Here is a 7,101-nt window from a genome sequence, read left to right on the forward strand (position 1 = left end):
CCCATAACCCCCCCGGTAGTCCGGCCCTGCTTCTTATAGAACAAAGATTAGAAAGTAACGAACATACACTCTGTCTGGCTGGCTGGCTATCTGCCTGTCTAGTTGGCTGTCTGTCTGTCTGTCTGTCGGTCGGTTTTGATTGTTTGAAGCCACTTTTTGTCTTGGATATCTGCCCTCCACAACACATCTCTTCTTCTTCTTCTTCTTCTGCGTTCATGGGATGAAAGTCCCACGTACACTCGTGTTTTTGCACAAGTGGAATTTTACATGTATGACCGTTTTTAGGCAGCCATACGCCGCTTTCGGAGGAAGCATGCTGGGTATTTTCGTGTTTCTATAACCCACCGAACTCTGACGTGGATTACAGGATCTTTTCCGTGCGCACTTGGTCTTGTGCTTGCGTGTACACACGAAGGGGGATAAGCCACTAGCAGGTCTGCACATAAGTTGACCTGGGAGATCGGACAAATCTCCACACTTAACCCACCAGGCGGCCGCGGCCGGGATTCGAACCCTCGACCTTCCGATTAAGAGGCCGACGTCTTACCACCCCACCACAGCGCCCGTCCACAACACATCTGAACCGTACTACGTCTTGACATTGTTGCTCTGCGTTTTTACGATTCGTTGTTTGAGAAAGCAAGCGTCTTTTCCTTTATGATAAGATTTTAGTAAAAGCTAAATTTACCACAATTCTTTGTCAGGATTTTAAAAGGATATTACCTCTTTTCTTTGAAATTCTATGACTGACTGGCACTACAACCAAGCTAGCACTTGACTCCAACAACAACAAATATGTGTGCGTGCACAGTGTCAATGTCACTTGAAGGTGACTCACCAGGCCTGTATAAAATATTAGAAAATGACTATCACTAACTCACTCAGTTTTGAAGCACATCTCTGCTTGGTTTGTGTCTCACTCTAACACGTTGGATCTTGTATCGTTTATTGCAAGCCTGGCAAAGCATTTTCTTTGTAATCATTTCATTGCCAGATGTTATGCTTTCACCAACGTGTGACAAGGGATGGTTGATTTTATCAAACCCAGCAATCAAGTTTTGACTATTTTGCATTTTTGTAAGATGAATGTGATCCTACTGACCCTAGCTATTCCCCCTTTTCGCATAATATTTGTTAACTACCAGAGTAACAACCCCAAAGTCGCGGGTTAAACCCGATCGTGTCTGAACAGTGTCCGAACACGGCTTTCGTGTTTTGTGGGAAATTCCAACCCGCTGAACAAAATTTTTCTGCGTTCGTGTGATTCAGTTTTCTGAACTTCTGCCGGCTGCCGATTGCACGAGGTCGTTGGAAAAGCAAATGTTGTGTGATCTGATGAAAGAAAGTTGGTTTGAGGGAGTTGGGGTGTGCCAGTGTTTCTGTGTCACGCTAGTAGTGGTGGAAAGGGAGGGAAGGGGTGAACAGTAGGGGGGGGGGGGGGAGTTTTTATACTGACATTAAAAGGAAGAAGTTTGTTCCAGTAGATCTCTGCTTCTTAGCTGCTCGTGTAAAGGCTGAATGACGCGGAAGACAAAGGCAATGCCTCGAAGATGGAATATAACGGTCCATCCTATCATACCAATTGCCAACATGCTCGGGGGCATGTTTTTTTGCAGTTATTTTGTTACTATCATTTGACAGTGGTTGTAACCAGTCATTGTTCTGCATCTTTAATGAAGAGCGCAGTTAATGTTTTTTCGCTTTCTTTTATGAGCGTCTGTTTTGTATTACATGTTTTAATTTGTAAATATTTGTCGTAAAAAAAGGCAATGTAGAATTAACCTTTTATTTTTTTATAATTACGATCAGTCATTACCGAACATAAACTATTTCTGTCTGTCTGTCTGTATGTATATATGTATATGTGTTTGTCTCTATGTGCCTCTCTGTCTCTTGGTTTTGATTATTTTAAGCTGCATTTTTTTCTGGGATATCTGCCCGCCATAACACAAATGAGCCGTACTACGTCTTGATATTGTTGCTCTGCGTTTTTACAAGTCGTTTTATGAGAGTGCACACGTCCTTTTAGCTAATTATATTTTTGTTAAGCTAAAATCACCACAAATCCTTTTTTTTGAGATTACATGACTGACTGGTACTAAAGACAAGCAAGCATTTGACTCCAACGACAACAAATATGTGTGTGTGCAGTGTCAATGTCACTTGAAGGTGACTCGACAGGCCTGAATACAATATTTAAAAATCAAAATGTCCAGCTCAATCAGTTCTGAAGCACAACTCCGCTTGGTTTGTGTCTCGCTCTAACACGTTGAAACTCGCACCGTTTATTGCCAGGCTTACAGTATTATCTGAAGCGCTGTTGTGTAGGTGTCAAAGATCCTCTGAGCTTTCTTTGTAACCATTTCATTGCCAAATATCATGCTTTCACTAACATTGGCCTGTTGGCTGACTCTATTTATCCGATGAAGCTTTCAAGATTTGAAACGGAAAACTTTTTTCGTCTATTTTGCATTTTGAAAGGTGAACGTGACCCTTTTCGCACAATGCATGTTTACCCCAAGTCGCAGCAAGTACGCCTGGAGGAACATCTCAAGAAGATGAAAAGAAAATGGCAGTCTTCGGCAAAGTTATAGGTATGCACACAGTGGCGCCAAACAACAAATCTCTCTGGTGATCTTGCTGTCGCGAGCTCGTAGAGGTGTGCCACTGTCAGACATCGTAGCTTTCCAATGACTTCCAACCGAGTTTGAAACACATTGATACCTCTATAATATGCGTGTGTGCGTGTGTGTGTGTGTGTGTGTGTGTGTGTATGTGTGTGTGTGTTTGTGTGTGTGTGTGTGTGTGTGTGTTTGTGTGTGTGTGCATGTGTGTGTGTGTGTGTGTTTGTGTGTGTGTGCGCGTGCGTGTGTGTGTGTGTGTGTGCATGTGTGTGTGTGTGTGCATGTGTGTGCGTGCGTGTGTGTGTGTGTGTGTGCATGTGTGTGTGTGTGTGTGTGTGTGTATCATGGTGTGCCGTTATTGTTGTTGACCTGACCATGTTGTCTGCACGGTTAGTTATAGGTTAGTCAGGATGGCAATTGTCGTGGCCTTTGCTTAGCTTTAGTGATGATTACTTGTTGTTGCTGCGTCAATTCTAAGTTAGTGTGTCTGAGTTAGATGTGTGCCTTTGTTTATGATAAATCCGCTTGGGCCAAAAGCACACATACACACATACACACCCGCACACACACACACACACACACACACACACACACACGCACACACACACACACACCCGCACGCACACACTCCCACACGCACACACATACACACCCGCACGCACGCACACACACACACACACACACACACACACACACACACACACACACACACACACACAGTTTTGAAACATTTAGATTCGAGCCACGGACCCGCCCCATTCCCGTTTCAACATGCTTAACCGATATGCGGACCAACATCCTGCAAAACATGATCACGAGTCTGTGGCAATGAAGTAAAAGATGCTCTTTACCTATTTTGTAACAATTCTATTTAGAACTTCTTTTTACATTTAGTCAAGTTATGACTAACGATGCTACGATCGTGTATACGGTCATAGTAAAAACATTCAGTGCGTTCAGTTTCATTCTGTGAGTTCGACAGCTTGACTAAATGTTGTATTTTTGCCTTACGTGACTTTTCATTGACATTCTTTTCAAGCTGGCACTTTAAACTCAATGTTTGAATATCTGCGGGTTTCTCTTCTGTTGAGTGATAGTGACTTTAATGGCATCATTTGTCCGGTGAATACAATACACGTTTATGTGAGACCTCGTCCAGTCCAATGATCAATCAGTTTGTACGAAGCAATATTATATTTCACTATTATTCAGCCAGCTACGACTCACAGTCACACATGAATGCATATCGCGGCATTGGTACAGCTCTCTTTAACAACTTGATTTATTGGATAATCACAAAACCTCGAACTCCCAGAGTAACAACCCCAAAGTCGCGGGTTAACCCCGATCGTGTCTGAACATGGCTATAGAGTTTTGTGGGAAATTCCAAACCGGTGAACAGTTCTGGCGCCTTGTGCTGCAATTTTCAACTTTTTGAAAATCAAATTATGCCGGAGCTGATGAAAGGAAGTAAATTGTAGCGGGTTGGGCGTGCCAGTGTTTGTGTGTCACATGGTTTAAAGGCTAGTAATGGTGGAGAGGGAGAAAAGGGGCGAACAGTAGAGGAGGGGGTAACTTTTATACTGACATTAGAATGAAGAAGTTTGGCCTAACAGATATCTGCTTCTTGGCAGCTCGTGTAAAAGTTGAATGACACGGAAGACAAAAGAAATGTCTCGAAGATGGAATACCATCCTCTCACACCCATTGCCAACATGCTTGTGGGCATGCCGTTTTTGCAGTTATTTTATTACTATAATCTTGCAGTGATTGTCATCATTCATTGTTCTGTAGTGTTAAAGAAGATTGCAGTTATGCGTTTGCTTTTTTTCGTCTCTGTATTGTTATGGGGGCGAGGACGCCCCCATTCTATACGGATAGTTTAGAGGTTGACCATGGGCAGCGCCATTTTGTTGTGAAATACGTCATCAGTTTGTGTACACAGGAAGTTGTGACATCCGTCACCCTTTGGGAGGTGTGAAGGCAACATTGTTCATCTGTAGAAAGTTGTGAAATCCGTCACCCTATGGGAGGGGTGACGTCAAAATTGGTCATCACAGAGTTTGTGTAACACAGGAAGTTGTGAAATACGTCACCCTATGGGAGGGGTGACGTCAAAATTGGTCATCACAGAGTTTGTGTAACACAGGAAGTTGTGAAATACGTCACCCTATGGGAGGGGTGACGTCAAAATTGTTCAACAAAAACATGATATGTCGCATTGTGCAGGGTCAACTGCAACAAACTCAAACCGAGCCATTCATACCTATCTGTATTTGAGTGACTTATATACCGACATTTTTATGTCTTATTTTCAGCACAGGTGTAGGAAAAATCATGAACCAAAATGTTATTTATTTTCTAATTTAACATTTTTTTTACAAATATGACCATGGTCTTTTAAACATACAGTGACATTAAACATTGTTATGTTAAAAAAAAGAAAAAAGAAAAAAAGCTTTTGTGCACAAATCAGAAAATACATTGTACATTTTACCTACAGGCCAAACAGTGTCTGTTGGCGGCAAAGGGCCCAGCAAGTTGCTATTTTTAGATCGATTAAAAGTTGTCAAGAACAGGCGCTTACATTTGGATGTGTCCACTGATAGTAGGTTTGGTTGTGATCAATCAGAATGATGTAGGAATACACATGCATGACAGTTTGGTATGATGACATGTAATTCAAATATGCTGAAATGTAATATTATACATGATATAATATTATTATGGCTGTTGCCATGACCATGAACCCCAAGAAAGGTTTAATGTTATGTAAAATCAAAATACCAAAATCAAGCACCTACTAATCTGGTCTCACGGTGCGGCTTGGACCTAAATATGGATGGACACGCAACTCGCTCAGCCAGCCAGCGCTGCGAGACTTACAGCGGCCAACTTCGCCGCGGCGCGCTCATTGGCTCAGCATTGAACTTGCGTCAAGGCCGATGCGCGTAGATTCCCAGAATGTTTACTTTCGGTTAGATTCTTCGACAGCATTCGCAGAGGTGACTGCCGTTACAGAGGTGACAGAGGTGAGTAAAACTGACCATCGAAAGAAAAATAAGATTCATATTGGTAATACTAATAACATACTTGCACAAGCATGTATCTACCAAAACTGTATGGGAGCACATAGTTGGAAAGGCGTGGTGAAGCGATCAAATCGAATCGTCCGTCAGTCAGTGCACTGATCAGCCACCACGATTGAACGTCACTGTCCGTATTTTGTATGTAAGCAGAGTTAAATCCTGATGTAGTTTACAAAAACAAAACAAAATCTCATTCCTGTTCCATTGTTATTCTTGTAGTTGTGATATGATATTCTAGTGAAACTGAAAGTAAGTGTTAAAAGCAGAAAAGCCGGACCGAATCAGGTAATTGGGTTGGGAAAGTTTTGCTAAGAAATCCTGTTATTTCCCTGGGTTAATAAGCATCTCTTTGTCCAACTATTTACACAATTTATTTGACTAGTTTGTGGTTTCAATTGAAATTATTGTTGTATTTATTTCTAGACTACAAGAACTTGCATTGATTGCATTTCATTGTTACAGCACAAAACACTGAATGACACATACTGATTGACGAGCATGCCAATAGCCTTCTCGTTTTACAGTATAGGTACTGATAGTTGTATACAAGTTTGAATATCACTTTGAACACTGCCACATTCAGTTCTTTTCATCATTGAATAATTTTGTTTCAGGAAGCAAGCACCACTTTTGTTGTTGATGAAAACCCCTGTACAGTCAGAAGTGTGTCAAGCTCAAAGTATTATTTCACAAAAGGTGAGAAGTTATTCGAGTCGTTACATTTGCAACATTTATTGTTGAAAAATATTAAACATAAAGGCAGAATTTGTTTGTCTTGTGATTGTGATGCCTACAACTACACCCGCTTGTGATTTCTCAGTCAAGTTACTGCAGATTTGTGTATATTTCAGTCTCATGTGGTATTTGCCATATTTTTGTGTGAACATGTGTATTTTTCAAGACTTAGATTCTGTGATAACATAAAATACCATAACACATTTGATACCAGTGCATCATATAATATTTTTGGATAATTCTCATTACGCATGATTTTTTATTGTGTCACTGTGTGTACATTTACATGTGTTTTTAAATGTCAACAGGTGACAGTTCCACTTTTGGAAGAGGTGTGCAGTGAGATTGCAGAAAATGAATGCCTGTCAGCTGATCTGTGAAGCACCATTTGTCCGCCCCCTGTCGATATTTATCGACTAAGTTCCTTGTATTGTTTTGTATTGCGTATATTACATGACATTGCTTCAATTTCTAAATATTGGTTTTAAAAACAAGGCAATATTGAATTGAACTTTTATTTTTTTTAGATAATTACAATCAGGCATTACCAAATATAAACAATGTCGGCCTCTGTCTGTCTGTGTGTATCTATGTCTGTCTCTGTGTCTCGTTTGTTTGTTTTAAGCTGCGTTGTTTTCTTGGCTACCTGCCCG

General features: G+C 41.0%; 1 long non-coding RNA gene across 1 annotated transcript; it reads left to right on the forward strand.

Moving 5' to 3' along the window:
- The first annotated feature begins 4,467 nt into the window (after positions 1-4,467).
- Positions 4,468-6,884, forward strand: LOC138955524 (uncharacterized). The gene is made up of 3 exons (XR_011452260.1): positions 4,468-5,656; positions 6,328-6,409; positions 6,757-6,884. It is a non-coding gene; the product is annotated as an uncharacterized lncRNA (long non-coding RNA).
- The last annotated feature ends 217 nt before the right edge of the window (positions 6,885-7,101 follow it).

The sequence above is a fragment of the Littorina saxatilis genome, unplaced genomic scaffold (genome assembly GCF_037325665.1).
Source record: "Littorina saxatilis isolate snail1 unplaced genomic scaffold, US_GU_Lsax_2.0 scaffold_653, whole genome shotgun sequence".
Classification (NCBI taxonomy): domain Eukaryota; kingdom Metazoa; phylum Mollusca; class Gastropoda; order Littorinimorpha; family Littorinidae; genus Littorina; species Littorina saxatilis.